The 15541-nt window shown below is 44.0% G+C and overlaps 1 long non-coding RNA gene across 1 annotated transcript; it reads right to left on the reverse strand.

Annotated features, from left to right (window-relative positions):
* Positions 1 to 11436: 11436 nt before the first annotated feature.
* LOC139551927 (uncharacterized) lies at positions 11437 to 12605 on the reverse strand. Its single transcript, XR_011670332.1, has 2 exons — positions 12303 to 12605; positions 11437 to 12221 (listed from the first exon to the last, which is right to left on the reverse strand). It is a non-coding gene; the product is annotated as an uncharacterized lncRNA (long non-coding RNA).
* Between the last annotated feature and the right edge of the window lie 2936 nt (positions 12606 to 15541).

Here is a 15541-nt window from a genome sequence, read left to right on the forward strand (position 1 = left end):
CTTGAGCGCAGATGCAAGGGTATTTTTTTAACAAACACCCCGCCCCCCTTTTTCTGTTTTTGAAACACACACACACACAGCCACTACAGAAAACTCCCTCACGCACATACGCGCGCACATGGCTTTTTTCGAAAGTTTTTTTCTCAGGGACAGAATGCGCTAAGAGTGAACAAACTAACGAGTTCATGACGTGGTGAGATTCTGCTTTTAAAACCATTTATTTCATTCAAAATATTTAGTACATACATTTTATAGCCTTACATTATTAAGGTCTTTTACGCGGCCTTTCTTACAGATCCAGGGATCTGATGCAACCATCCCCCATTATCAGTGTCCAGTTGGCCATCAAAATGCCGGGATCTCTTGCAAGGTTCATCAACACTTGGTAAGTTTTCACTCCAGGGGTAGATCCGACGTCGGGCCTTTTGGTCTTGACTCTGTCTCAAGGAAAGCCTCGCCCAGCGCTGTAACTGTTCACCATTTTGGAAGAGAATGTCCAGCTTATTCATAAGGGTTATGAAAATTGGATAATCCACCCATTTAAAACTAAACACAGGAATAAAAAAGTTTACATGTTTGCGTGCTCTGGAAGCTACAGGAGAATTGACAGACTTTGTAGCATTAGACTTATCATAAAGGTCACAGGCTAAAATTGTCACTTTGTTGTCAGGGCTATAGTCCATTGAAGCAATTCTTAGAGCCTTGAGATCACTGCGGCCGCAGACCTGTTCTTCCAACGCATATCCTGGCACATTTGTACCACTCAGGACCTGTTCAATTTTACAAAGCGCCAGCCTGATGTTTAGCCATTCTCTCATCCCCAGAGCAGGAGAAAAAATCCCAGGTTTTGCCTGATAAATGGGTTTGGATCCACTGTCTGTGAATATCTTTACCGTAGAATCCTCAGGGTGGAATATGTAAGACATATGGCCCTCACTCGTACCCAAAAATCCTTTAAAACATTCTGGAGCTTCACACAGAACTTCTTCAAGGCTTTGGTCACTGGGTTCATGACAAGCCGCGCATAACATCCCTAAAATTGGCATAGGTGTCATTTTTGTTTAATATTCAGGGGGGTTATCTTGTACAGTCTTAAACAGGAATTGTTCAGGCGCTTTATAAGGGGCATTAACCACCCCCAAACCGTGAGAAACAGTAACAGGTTGACCTGACACCAGGTCACTTACTCAACCCCCAACCCCCCTGGGCATGCACCCTTCTACATGACATAGGGTCATAAATCATTACATAGGGTCATAAATCAGGCTTGGGTCATCAATCATTAACGGTTGACCTGTCAACTGGGCCCTTACTCACCCCATAGCCCCCACCTAACCAGGCTTGCCTGACCAGAAGACATGCACACGTCATCACTACATAGGGTTCACATAGAGTTCACATAGGGTCATCAATCAAAATTTTGACGCGTGACATCTACTTTAATCTCTCTGATGTATACAGAATGGTGTCGTCTTCATAGAGGTGGATCAGAGAATCACCCGCAGCAAGAGTGACATCATTGATATATACAGAGAAAAGAGTCGGCCCAAGAGTTTGAACCCTGTGGTACCCCCATAGAGACTGCCAGAGGTCCGGACAACAGGCCCTCCGATTTGACACACTGAAATCTGTCTGCAAAGTAGTTGGTAAACCAGGCAAGGCAGTCATTTGAGAAACCAAGGCTATTGAGTCTGCCAATAAGAATACAGTGATTGACAGAGTCAAAAGCCTTGGCCAGGTCGATGAAGAAGGCTGCACAGTACTGTTTTTTATTGATGGCGGTCATGATATTGTGTAGTACCTTGAGCGTGGCTGAGGTGCACCCGTGACCAGCTCGGAAACCGGATTGCACAGTGGAGAAGGTACGGTGGGATTCGAAACGGCCAGTGATCTGTTTATTAACTTGTCTTTAGAAGACTTTAGATAGGCAGGGCAGGATGGATATAGGTCTAAAGCAGTTTGGGTCTAGAGTGTTACCTCCTTTGAAGAGGTAGATGACCGCAGCAGCTTTCCAATCTTTAGGGATCTCAGACGATACGAAAAGGTAATAGGGGTTGCAACAGACTGGTAATAGGGGTTGCAACAATGGCGGCAGATAGTTTAAGAAAGAGCGGGTCCAGATTGTCTAGCCCAGCTGATTTGTACGGGTCCAAGTTTTGCAGCTCTTTCAGAACATCTGCTATCTGGATTTGGGTGAAGGAGAAGCTGGGGAGGCTCGGGCAAGTAGCTGCGGGGGGGGGGGGGGGGGGAGCTGTTGGCCGGGGTTGGGGTAGCCACGAGGAAAGCATGGCCAGCCGTAGAGAAATGCTTATTGAAATTTTCGATTATCATGGATTTATCGGTGGTGACAGTGTTTCCTAGCCTCATGTAACAGTATAACTTTAGACCGTCCCCTCGCCCCGACACGGGCGCGAACCAGGGACCCTCTGCACACATCAACAACTGACACCCACGAAGCGTCGTTACCCATCGCTCCACAAAAGCCGCGGCCCTTGCAGAGCAAGGTGCAACACTACTTCTAGGTTTCAGAGCAAGTGACGTAACTGATTGAAACGCTAGTAGCGCGTACCCGCTAACTAGCTAGCCATTTCACATCCGTTACACTCAGAGCAGTGGGCAGCTAGGAGGAGGTGCTCTTCTTCTCCATGGACTTTACAGTGTCCCAAAACGTTTTGGAGTTAGAGCTACAGGATGCAAATTTCTGTTTGAAAAAGCTAGCCTTTTTTTCCCTGACTGACTGCGTGTATTGGTTCCTGACTTCCCTGAACAGTTGCATATCGCGGGGACTATTCGATGCTATTGTAGTCCTTCACGGGATGTTTTTGTGCTGGTCAAGGGCAGTCAGGTCTGTAGTGAACCAAGGGCTATATCTGTTCTTAGTTCAATTTTTTTTTAAAGGGGCATGCTTATTTAAGATGCTTATTTAATATAATTGCAAAAAGGATTTCTGATGATCAATTAGCCTTTTAAAATTATAAACTTGGATTAGCTAACACAACGTGCCATTGAAACACAGGAGTGATGGTTGCTAATAATGGGCCTCTGTACGCCTATGTAGATATTCCATGAAAAAAGAAAATCTGCCATTTCCAGCTACAATATTAATTTGCAACATTAACAATGTCTACACTGTATTTCTGATCAATTTGATGTCATTTTAATGGGGGAAAAATGCTTTTCTTTCAAAAACAAGGACATTTCTAAGTGACCCCAAACTTTTGAACGGTAGTGTATGTTCAGTTGCAACATAAGACGCCACATTAGTGGGAAATATTATTGTTAACACTAGGGTAGGAGTGAAAACCTACACGAGGATAGCTCTCCAGGTACAGGGTTGGAGTTAAAACCTACAGGAGGGTAGTTCTCCAGGAACAGGGTTGGAGAGCCCTACTGTACAGTAATAATATAACAATCGCTTCCTCAGATTACATTTACATTACATTTAAGTCATTTAGCAGACGCTCTTATCCAGAGCGACTTACAAATTGGTGCATTCACCTTATGATATCCAGTGGAACAACCACTTTACAATAGTGCATCTAACTCTTTTAAGGGGGGGGGTTAGAAGGATTACTTTATCCTATCCTAGGTATTCCTTAAAGAGGTGGGGTTTCAGGTGTCTCCGGAAGGTGGTGATTGACTCCGCTGACCTGGCGTCGTGAGGGAGTTTGTTCCACCATTGGGGTGCCAGAGCAGCGAACAGTTTTGACTGGGCTGAGCGGGAACTGTACTTCCTCAGAGGTAGGGAGGCGAGCAGGCCAGAGGTGGATGAACGCAGTGCCCTTGTTTGGGTGTAGGGCCTGATCAGAGCCTGAAGGTACGGAGGTGCCGTTCCCCTCACAGCTCCGTAGGCAAGCACCATGGTCTTGTAGCGGATGCGAGCTTCAACTGGAAGCCAGTGGAGAGAGCGGAGGAGCGGGGTGACGTGAGAGAACTTGGGAAAGTTGAACACCAGACGGGCTGCGGCGTTCTGGATGAGTTGTAGGGGTTTAATGGCACAGGCAGGGAGCCCAGCCAACAGCGAGTTGCAGTAATCCAGACGGGAGATGACAAGTGCCTGGATTAGGACCTGCGCCGCTTCCTGCGTGAGGCAGGGTCGTACTCTGCGAATGTTGTAGAGCATGAACCTACAGGAACGGGTCACCGCCTTGATGTTAGTTGAGAACGACAGGGTGTTGTCCAGGATCACGCCAAGGTTCTTAGCACTCTGGGAGGAGGACACAATGGAGTTGTCAACCGTGATGGCGAGATCATGGAACGGGCAGTCCTTCCCCGGGAGGAAGAGCAGCTCCGTCTTGCCGAGGTTCAGCTTGAGGTGGTGATCCGTCATCCACACTGATATGTCTGCCAGACATGCAGAGATGCGATTCACCACCTGGTTATCAGAGGGGGGAAAGGAGAAGATTAATTGTGTGTCGTCTGCATAGCAATGATAGGAGAGACCATGTGAGGATATGACAGAGCCAAGTGACTTGGTGTATAGCGAGAATAGGAGAGGGCCTAGAACAGAGCCCTGGGGGACACCAGTGGTGAGAGCACGTGGTGCGGAGACAGATTCTCGCCACGCCACCTGGTAGGAGCGACCTGTCAGGTAGGACGCAATCCAAGCGTGGGCCGCGCCGGAGATGCCCAGCTCGGAGAGGGTGGAGAGGAGGATCTGATGGTTCACAGTATCAAAGGCAGCCGATAGGTCTAGAAGGATGAGAGCAGAGGAGAGAGAGTTAGCTTTAGCAGTGCGGAGCGCCTCCGTGACACAGAGAAGAGCAGTCTCAGTTGAATGACTAGTCTTGAAACCTGACTGATTTGGATCAAGAAGGTCATTCTGAGAGAGATAGCAGGAGAGCTGGCCAAGGACGGCACGTTCAAGAGTTTTGGAGAGAAAAGAAAGAAGGGATACTGGTCTGTAGTTGTTGACATCGGAGGGATCGAGTGTAGGTTTTTTCAGAAGGGGTGCAACTCTCGCTCTCTTGAAGACGGAAGGGACGTAGCCAGCGGTCAAGGATGAGTTGATGAGCGAGGTGAGGTAAGGGAGGAGGTCTCCGGAAATGGTCTGGAGAAGAGAGGAGGGGATAGGGTCAAGCGGGCAGGTTGTTGGGCGGCCGGCCGTCACAAGACGCGAGATTTCATCTGGAGAGAGAGGGGAGAAAGAGGTCAAAGCACAGGGTAGGGCAGTGTGAGCAGAACCAGCGGTGTCGTTTGACTTAGCAAACGAGGATCGGATGTCGTCGACCTTCTTTTCAAAATGGTTGACGAAGTCATCAGCAGAGAGGGAGGAGGGGGGAGGAGGGGGAGGAGGATTCAGGAGGGAGGAGAAGGTGGCAAAGAGCTTCCTAGGGTTAGAGGCAGATGCTTGGAATTTAGAGTGGTAGAAATTGGCTTTAGCAGCAGAGACAGAAGAGGAGAATGTAGAGAGGAGGGAGTGAAAGGATGCCAGGTCCGCAGGGAGGCGAGTTTTCCTCCATTTCCGCTCGGCTGCCCGGAGCCCTGTTCTGTGAGCTCGCAATGAGTCGTCGAGCCACGGAGCAGGAGGGGAGGACCGAGCCGGCCTGGAGGATAGGGGACATAGAGAGTCAAAGGATGCAGAAAGGGAGGAGAGGAGGGTTGAGGAGGCAGAATCAGGAGATAGGTTGGAGAAGGTTTGAGCAGAGGGAAGAGATGATAGGATGGAAGAGGAGAGAGTAGCGGGGGAGAGAGAGCGAAGGTTGGGACGGCGCGATACCATCCGAGTAGGGGCAGTGTGGGAAGTGTTGGATGAGAGCGAGAGGGAAAAGGATACAAGGTAGTGGTCGGAGACTTGGAGGGGAGTTGCAATGAGATTAGTGGAAGAACAGCATCTAGTAAAGATGAGGTCAAGCGTATTGCCTGCCTTGTGAGTAGGGGGGGAAGGTGAGAGGGTGAGGTCAAAAGAGGAGAGGAGTGGAAAGAAGGAGGCAGAGAGGAATGAGTCAAAGGTAGACGTGGGGAGGTTAAAGTCACCCAGAACTGTGAGAGGTGAGCCATCCTCAGGAAAGGAACTTATCAGGGCGTCAAGCTCATTGATGAACTCTCCAAGGGAACCTGGAGGGCGATAAATGATAAGGATGTTAAGCTTGAAAGGGCTGGTAACTGTGACAGCATGGAATTCAAAGGAGGCGATAGACAGATGGGTCAGGGGAGAAAGAGAGAATGTCCACTTGGGAGAGATGAGGATCCCAGTGCCACCACCCCGCTGACCAGAAGCTCTCGGGGTGTGCGAGAACACGTGGGCAGACGAGGAGAGAGCAGTAGGAGTAGCAGTGTTATCAGTGGTAATCCATGTTTCCGTCAGTGCCAAGAAGTCGAGGGACTGGAGGGAAGCATAGGCTGAGATGAACTCTGCCTTGTTGGCCGCAGATCGGCAGTTCCAGAGGCTGCCTGAGACCTGGAACTCCACGTGGGTCGTGCGCGCTGGGACCACCAGGTTAGAGTAGCAGCGGCCACGCGGTGTGAAGCGTTTGTATGGTCTGTGCAGAGAGGAGAGAACAGGGATAGACAGACACATAGTTGACAGGCTACAGAAGAGGCTACGCTAATGCAAAGGAGATTGGAATGACAAGTGGACTACACGTCTCGAATGTTCAGAAAGTTAAGCTTACGTTGCAAAAAATCTTATTGACTAAAATGATATAGTACTGCTGGCTGGTGAAATAGGCTAGCTAGCAGTGGCTGCGTTGTTGACTTTGTTTGAAAGTGTAGCTGGCTAGGTAACCTCTAACTGGCTAGGTAACCTCGACAATTACTCTAGACTACACTATTATCTTGGATACAAAGACGGCTATGTAGCCAGCTAAGATCAAACAAATCAAACTGTTGTACTGTAATGAAATGAAATGTAATACTACCTGTAATACTACCTGTGGAGCAAAGCGGAATGCAACTACTCGCTCCAAACCAAACCGGAAGTGCGTATCGTAGAGGGAGAGGCAATAGAAGTGTTGTTTCTTGTATTATTGTCTTTTGTGTCTTTAGAGGACTGCTTCACCTTAATGTCCCCTTTCCCTTTTCTTCTGTCCTTATTTTGTCCCACTTTGTCCCTTCTTTGTCCCTTCTTCTCTTCTGCCAACTAGACACTCCTTGTTAGCTAGCTAGCTTCTTTCAGGAATGTCCCTAGCAACTGCCTAGCAACAGGTAAACAACTTAGCTAGCTAAGAAAACGGTATAATTTTATGAAAAAATGAGATGAAAAAATCAGATGGTGGCAGACACTCCATGATAGAGCACGGAAATGGGGACCAAATCAGTGGGCTTGTGGTTAATGTTCGCCCTGAGATTGAAAGGTTGGGAGTTTGAACCCCGGCCATGTTAACCAAAGACTGTAAAAATGGGACCCAGTACATCTCTGTATGGCACACAGCATTATGAAGCTAGATTGGGGGTACAACCATGCGATAGACTAACACCCTGCACTTGTATATCAGGCTGCCTCAGGCTACAGAAACAGGATATAGGCTTCTCCTCACAGAGATGGATAGAGAAAGCATCCATATATCATTCCCATTATAGTGTCTGTGACCGCACGGGCAGGACCATTGAGGCAATCTCCATTTTTAAGTAGCCCATTTTCTTCTTCTACTACTTATATGAGTTGGCAAACAAGCTGAAATGGTGCATACTGCCACAGGTGTGTTGTTTGAACAGGTATAAAGCCAAAGTTGGCAATTTACTGCCACTTGCAGTGATGGACTGTTTGCTCACGTGTCAGGTCCCAAGGACTGTATGGTGCTCCTGGTCAGCTGGTAGGTCCTCAGGAGATTCCCCCTTTCAATGCATGTATGTGGTTATTAACTGTATGCATGGTGTAATCCCAGCCAATTGACACTAAATTCAGTAGTGGATATCACACAACTTGTTGGATCAACTTGAATTGAGACTAATTTATTGATACTGTTTTTAATCCTATAAGTTTTTTTCCCATTTTTATTGATGACTGTCCTTAGTACAACTGTCTTATCCCATCATAAATCCAAATAAAAATATTAACCCATTCTTCGTTTTTGTTTTTATAAAAGTCTTTGTGTTGCTCGTACCAACTGAGCCATATGTTTGAAACTGTTGGTCCTTGCATCGAAAGGTCTCTGCGAGCGGAAGGTAGCCTAGCGGTTGGTGGACCTGAACACCAGCCTGCTAAAGGAACATAGGGGGAGTTGGTGGTGCAGATGGGCCTAGTAGAACAGAATGCAGCCCCTCTCAACCAGTAGCCTACTGGAGGCAGGCACAAAGCTATATGCCCCTCTTGGTTGTCATTGGCAAAGACGGTGTCCTGCACCTTGATGGTAGGAAGGTGTACTAGTCAAACATCATGGTACTAAAACCCATAGCTATATGGCTTGAAACAGTAATTTCACAGAACTCAAGGTAAGCGTCAGTGATGTGTTACAAAGGTCAAACTCTCAAATACCACTTTTCCCAAAATATTACACCCCAAAGATTGTTAATGAACCCATTTTAAGCTGATATGACTTGTTTCATTATGATCGGGTACTGAACCCCATAGCCGAATGCACTGAAATGGAGCGATTCTCACATTTACTGGTTACACAGAACTCTGGTTAGGATTATGGTTGAGATTTCATGTCAGACTCTCCAATACCACTTTACCCAACACGTTACACCCCAAAGATTGTAAAACCTTTAAGCTGATATGACTTGTTTTATTATGATACGGTACTAAAACCTGCCGAATGCATTGAAATGGAGCGATTCTCACATGGAATTTCTGCTTACACAGAACTCAGGTTAGGGTTGAGTATTCATGTCAGGTTATCCAATATACCACTTTTCCCAACATGTTACACCCCAAAGATTGTTAATTAAACCTTTTTTAAGCTGATATGGCATATGATAACGGTGCCCAATTTTCATGGTTTACAGGAGTTTCAATGACAACAATTCTCCAAATGTTATCAAGTTACACATATACATTTGAAGTCGGAAGTTTACATATAATTAGGTTGGAGTCATTAAAACTTGTTTTTCAACCACTTCACAAATTTATTGTTAACAATCTGCAGTTTTGGCAAGTCGGTTAGGACATCTACTTTGTGCATGACACAAGTAATTTTACCAACAATTATTAACATACAGATTATTTCACTTATAATTCACTGTATCACAATTCCAGTGGGTCAGAAGTTTACATACACTAAGTTGACTGTGCCTTTAAACAGCTTGGAAAATTCCAGAAAATTATGTCATGGTGTCAATTGGTGTCAATTGGAGGTGTACCTATGGATGTATTTCAAGGCCTACCTTCAAACTCAGTGCCTCTTTGCTTGACATCATGGGAAAATCAAAATAAATCACGTTCATCTGTACAAACAATAGTACGTAAGTATAAACACCATGGGACCACGCAGATCTCCTAGAGATGAACGTACTATGGTGCGAAAAGTGCAAATCAATCCCAGAACAACAGCAAAGGACCTTGTGAAGATGCTGGAGGAAACAGGTACAGAAGTATCTATATCCACAGTAAAACGAGTCCTATATCGACATAACCTGAAAGGCCACTCAGCAAGGAAGAAGCCACTGCTCCAAAACCGCCATAAAAAAAAGCCAGACTACGTTTTGCAACTGCACATGGGGACAGAAATCGTACTTTTTGGAGAAATGTCCTCTGGTCTGATGAAACAAAAATAGAACTGTTTGGCCATAATGACCATCGTTATGTTTGGAGGAAAAAGGGGGAAGCTTGCAAGCCAAAGAACACCATCCCAACCGTGAAGCATGGGGGTGGCAGCATCATGTTATGGGGGGATTTGCTGCAGGAGGGACTGGTGCACTTCACAAAATAGATGGCATCATGAGGTGGGAAAATTTTGTGAAGCAACATCTCAAGACATCAGTCAGGAAGTTAAAGCTTGGTCGCAAATGGGTCTTCAAAATGGACAATGACCCAAGCTTACTTCCAAAGTTGTGGCAAAATGGCTTAAGGACAACAAAGTCAAGGTATTGGAGTGGCCATCACAAAGCTCTGAACTCAATCCTATAGAACATTTGTGGGCAGAACTGAAAAAGCATGTGCGAGCAAGGAGGCCTACAAACCTGACTCAGTTACACCAGCTCTGTCAGGAGGAATGGGCCAAAATTCACCCAACATATTGTGGAAAGCTTGTGGAAGGCTACCCGAAAACGTTTGACCCAAGTTAAACAATTTAAAGGCAATGCTACCAAATACTAATTGAGTGTATGTAAACTTCTGACCCACTGGGAATGTGATGAAAGAAATATAAGCTGAAATAAATCATTCTCTCTACTATTATCCTGACATTTCACATTCTTAAAATAAAGTGGTGATCCTAACTGACCTAAAACAGGGAATTTTTATTAGGATTAAATGTCAGGAATTGTGAAAAACTGAGTTTAAATGTATTTGACTAAGGTGTATGTAAACTTCCTTCTTCAACTGTAATTGTTAACTATTAATATTAAACAAAGGAGGTAAATAAATAATTTCTCACATTCCTCCCTTAGGAGACTCAGTCTCCTATAAAATAATTGTTAAACTGTATACAACGTTAAACATAAGCACTTAAACATTATAAAACTTTTATAAAAGACAAAAACCTCCAAGTGGTATTTCGTTTTCCAAAGTCAATAACCTTCCTTTGGGTCATTGAGTTGAGTAAAACTTTGAACCTTCTACAAATGCCATGTACAGTTCTAACTTACCATGTACATTTCTAACTTACCATGTACAGTTCTAACTTGCTAGTGTCTGCTGTTGATTAGGTATAACAAAGATAGCCAAGTGTATCCTTTCTCAGCAAAGTGTTTGCTCCGAGAATGTGGCTGCATAAGAGATAACACCTGACAATCACAGAGTCTGGGCGTTCGGCCAATATTCCACTCCCATTGAGCCGACCTTGTGAGAGCAAACCTCTGTCTTCAACAGGTACATTTCTAAGTATGCAACAGGTCAAACATCACTTTCTTCAGCAGTAAAGGGTAGCTCCGCTAATCCTTCACATCCTGCATTCTGGCCCTGGTCATGGCAACCGTTAACATTACATTTGGCTTTGAATTTGTTACTAGTTTTCAACACATATTGCAGAAAACATATTGCAAAATCAATAAAATTACTAAAACAACGGTCAGACACAGTTGCATGATCCATCCTCCAAACCCGGTATTATCTAGCCTAGCAAACGATGGTGGGCCTCTGTGGTTGTGTAATACAGAGAATGTCATGGGGTCAGGGTTACATGGTATCTCCACTAAGAATGATAAGTCCATTTGCATAGTCATATTTACCCCTATGGGAACTCCCACAAGTGGCAAATCTGCTCCTACCTTAACTTAATTATATCCCATAAGGTAATTCAAGGAATAGTCAAATTGATTAGTGACAGGTGCCCCTCATACTCTGTCCTTGTCATGTTCCCGATTCACACATAGGACTATTGCTGAATTATAAACTTTTTCCTAATCATTTGGTGTTTACCCTAGACATTATTTAAAAACATTTCAAACAATTTGTGTACCAGGTTTACATTGGGTTTGTCAGTACATTTGTGATCAGGATAATTTACATGTATGCAAGCAAAACACTGGCAATAGAAACTTCAGAAAATGTCATGTGTGTGCCCTTTAAGGTGTATCATTTCTATCCTGTGAAAAATCCACTAAAATAAAAACCTAAAGACCCCACACAATAAGTCAAACACGGTATTAACACCAATAACAAATATTTACAACATAAACATTTAGTTAGTTTTCACTTTGCTAAATCTTAATCAGTCCAAACCACTTAAAATGTGAATTCTTACTTTCTAAATAACTTTCCAATTAACTTCACCTTCACATGGTGCAAAACATTCTTAAGGGAATCATTTAAACAATTAAAAAGTTATACAGAAGTACACACTTCATCTGTACAAAGAGGACATTCATCCGTTGATGCATCGATCTCTGTCTTCTTAAACAATGTGGTGGCTGTGGTTTGCTGGACTCCCGTCCTGAGCCTGCTGTTGGCTCAGCTGTTATTAAGTCCCGTCGTGGGACTGTGCTGGTCCTCTTCAGTTGCATTGTGGCCACTTCTCCCAGGGCCCATACAACAGCTGCAATGAGAAGACTGACCACAAAAGCGACAAACATGATGCATTGAGTCCGGTCCTAGCCCTCCCATGGCCACTGGGGTTGCCTATGACAATTCATCGGCTGGTACATTTTCTTCTAGGTTGTGGGGCACCTTCCTGCGGTAGCTGTAGGGAAAAACATGTTTTTAACAGAGACAGGAAGTGCAACAAAATGTTCAACCAATTTAGAATGTGAAATTGTCTTACCAGATGAGGTGAGGAACCCACGTTGCTCCAGAGTGCACAACCCCAAATGCATACCTGCTGTCAGTATAAATCGTATCAGTCTTATTTTTAGCCAAAATAAATGCTCTAGTAAGAGCAAACAATTCCGCAGCCTGAGCTGACAGATGTGGTGGTAGTTTAACACTTTCTAAGGTAGTGGCAGCCGTAGTTACTGCGTAAGCCACTAATGGTTCACCTTAAGGGGATTTTTGAGCGGAACCATCAACAAATAGTTCCTAATCAGAATTCATTAAAGGCATGTCAGATAAATCAGGGCGTGGCTTACAGACCTGGTCAACTAAGACAGCACAGTTATAGGGCTCACCGTCATCGTCAGTTGATAAAGAGTGGCAAGGTTGAGGACGCTACAGCGCTTCAGTGTGACATGAGACATTGTTAACAGCACATTGTGGTAATGGAGCAGCCTTGCTGGGGTGAGCAGTACGTGCCTGTGAAATGAGAGCATGGACAGTGTGAGGAACTTTAAAGGCCAACACTGCCTCTGTAGCAGCTGCTTTCAGCTCCGATGCAACACACCGACACTCTCACCATACTGTCAAGTCTCTTAGAGTAGTATGGAACGGGCCACTGCTTCCCACTGTGATCCTGTATAATGACATAATACCACTTTTAATTTATTCTTTTTTTTCAAACACCAATAGATGAAATGGTTTAGAATGATCTGGCAAACCTAAACAAGGAGAAGCGGTCAGCGAATGTTTCAATTTGTCAAGTGCCTGCAAACCCTCAGGAGTCCACTTTATCTTGTCCTTTATCGCCATCTTGTGGCCATCAGAGTGCTTAACAGTTCATCATTTTGCGCTCATTCTTTCCCAAAAATGTGTGTCCACACATTAATTAATGGGGTTAACGAGATATCCGTCTACAGCTTTCAGCCTCATGTCCTTGTCTCGTTTATAATTAAAAGTTCATCTCTCTCTCGGCAACTTCCACTGCCGGCCCAGTTTAGTTTCTTATTTTCCATGAATTACGCTAACCAGCCCTCTTCCTCGCTCATCGTGCAACAGTACAGCTCAAATAATTATATTTTAGGCAAATGTCTACATTATTTTGTCGTTTCGCGCATTCCAGAGTAGTTTTAGATTTCTTTTAGACGCAATTTATGTCAGTACTTCATACTTTTAGAATGTCCTTCAACCAATTTCCGCATCATCATTTTTTCATTCATCCAGTAGTCTTCAGGCTTCAGACAAACACACAAAACAAACAGTATTTGGTTAGGAACGTCTTCTTTTCTTATTAAAAATGTCAAATTGATTCATTACTAAATATTGTTTTGGGGGGATCTTGGATCCAGACAGAATCATCTCCTACACACACTGCAGTATAACTTTCATAATAAATTCTCCAACTATGTCCCACTATTCTTCCCGTCCACTGATTTATTAGTGCTGTCTGTTGGCTGTTATACAAAATTATTATACAAAAGTATTTTCTAACTATTAAAATGGGGTTTGGTTTAAAACAATTACAGGTGCACCTTACTATCTTACACCGTATCATTTTATACCACGCAGGACTTCAAGTAATTTATCCTAAATACCCATGACAGTACCACGAAGGACTGCATAGCTCTTACGGCAGTACCACGCAGGAATCCGTCTTTTTAATTATATGGCAGTACCACGCAGGACTCCAAATAACTACTTACGCTTTTCTATAATGCATTCTCTTTTATTTCTATAGCGCTTTCTCTAGTCCACGCAGAACTTTCTCTTTTAGGCCTTAATTAACTAGTCCTCACAGGGTCTAGTTATACAACCGGTACACACAGCTTTGGTTGTCATCAGCCCACAGGTTCTAGTTATAGTCTAACGACCCTGGGTTTATAAGCGCGGAAATCGACTCTGCCGCACGAGCATGCTTTTGCGGCACAGTCGATAGCGCGCCGGACCTCGGGCTAGAAGGTCGAGGGTTCGAGACCTGCTCCCTGCTGTTTCATTACATTGGTGTCAGAAGTGGGATCTGAACCCACGCCTCCAAGGGAGTGTTACAATACATGCAGTACACACAGCTTTGGATGTTCACTTTAAATAGTCTTAACTAGTTCACACATGTTTGGATGCTAAAGTTAAATGATCTTAGCTAGTTCACACAGATTCTAGCTTTCATCCAGTACACACAGATTTGGATATTGACGTTAGATGGCAGTTCCCTCTGAACCAAATTAAAAAAAATAATAGTAATTGTTTTCAAGAAATGTGTTTATGTCTTCACTATTATTCTACAATGTAGAAAATAGTTAAAATAAAGAAAAACCCTTGAATGAGTAGGTGTGTCCAAACTATTGACTGGTACTGTATATATATATATATATATATATATATACAGTTGAAGTCGGAAGTTTACATACACCTTAGCCAAATACATTTAAACTCAGTTTTTCACAATTCCTGACATTTAATCCTAGTAAAAATTCCCTGTTTTAGGTCCGTTAGGATCACCACTTTATTTTAAGAATGTGAAATGTCAGAATAATAGTAGAGAGAATTATTTATTTCAGCTTATATTTCTTTCATCACATTCCCAGTGGGTCAGAAGTTTACATACACTCAATTAGTATTTGGTAGCATTGCCTTTAAATTGTTTAACTTGGGTCAAACGTTTTGGGTAGCCTTCCACAACCTTCCCACAATAAGTTGGGTGAATTTTGGCCCATTCCTCCTGACAGCTGGTGTAACTGAGTCAGGTTTGTAGGCCTCCTTGCTCGCACACGCTTTTCCAGTTCTGCCCACAAATTTTCTATAGGGTTGAGGTCAGAGCTTTGTGGTGGGCACTTTTTGCCATTTTTCCACAACTTTGGAAGTATGCTGGGGTCATTGTCCATTTGGAAGACCCATTTGCGACCAAGCTTTAACCTCCTGACTGATGTCTTGAGATGTTGCTTAAATATATCCACATAATTTTCTTTCCTCATGATGCCATCTATTTTGTGAAGTGCACCAGTCCCTCCTGCAGCAAAGCACCCCAAAACATGATTCTGCCACCACCGTGCTTCACGGTTGGGATGGTGTTCTTCGGCTTGCAAAGCCTCCCCATTTTTCCACCAAAAAAAACAATGGTCATTATGGCCAAACAGTTCAATTTTTGTTTCATCAGACCAGAGGACATTTCTCCAAAAAGTTCGACCTTTGTCCCCATATGCAGTTGCAAACCGTAGTCTGGCTTTTTTTATGGCCATTGATTTGCACTTTTTGCAC

This window comes from Salvelinus alpinus, chromosome 24 (genome assembly GCF_045679555.1).
Source record: "Salvelinus alpinus chromosome 24, SLU_Salpinus.1, whole genome shotgun sequence".
NCBI lineage: Eukaryota > Metazoa > Chordata > Actinopteri > Salmoniformes > Salmonidae > Salvelinus > Salvelinus alpinus.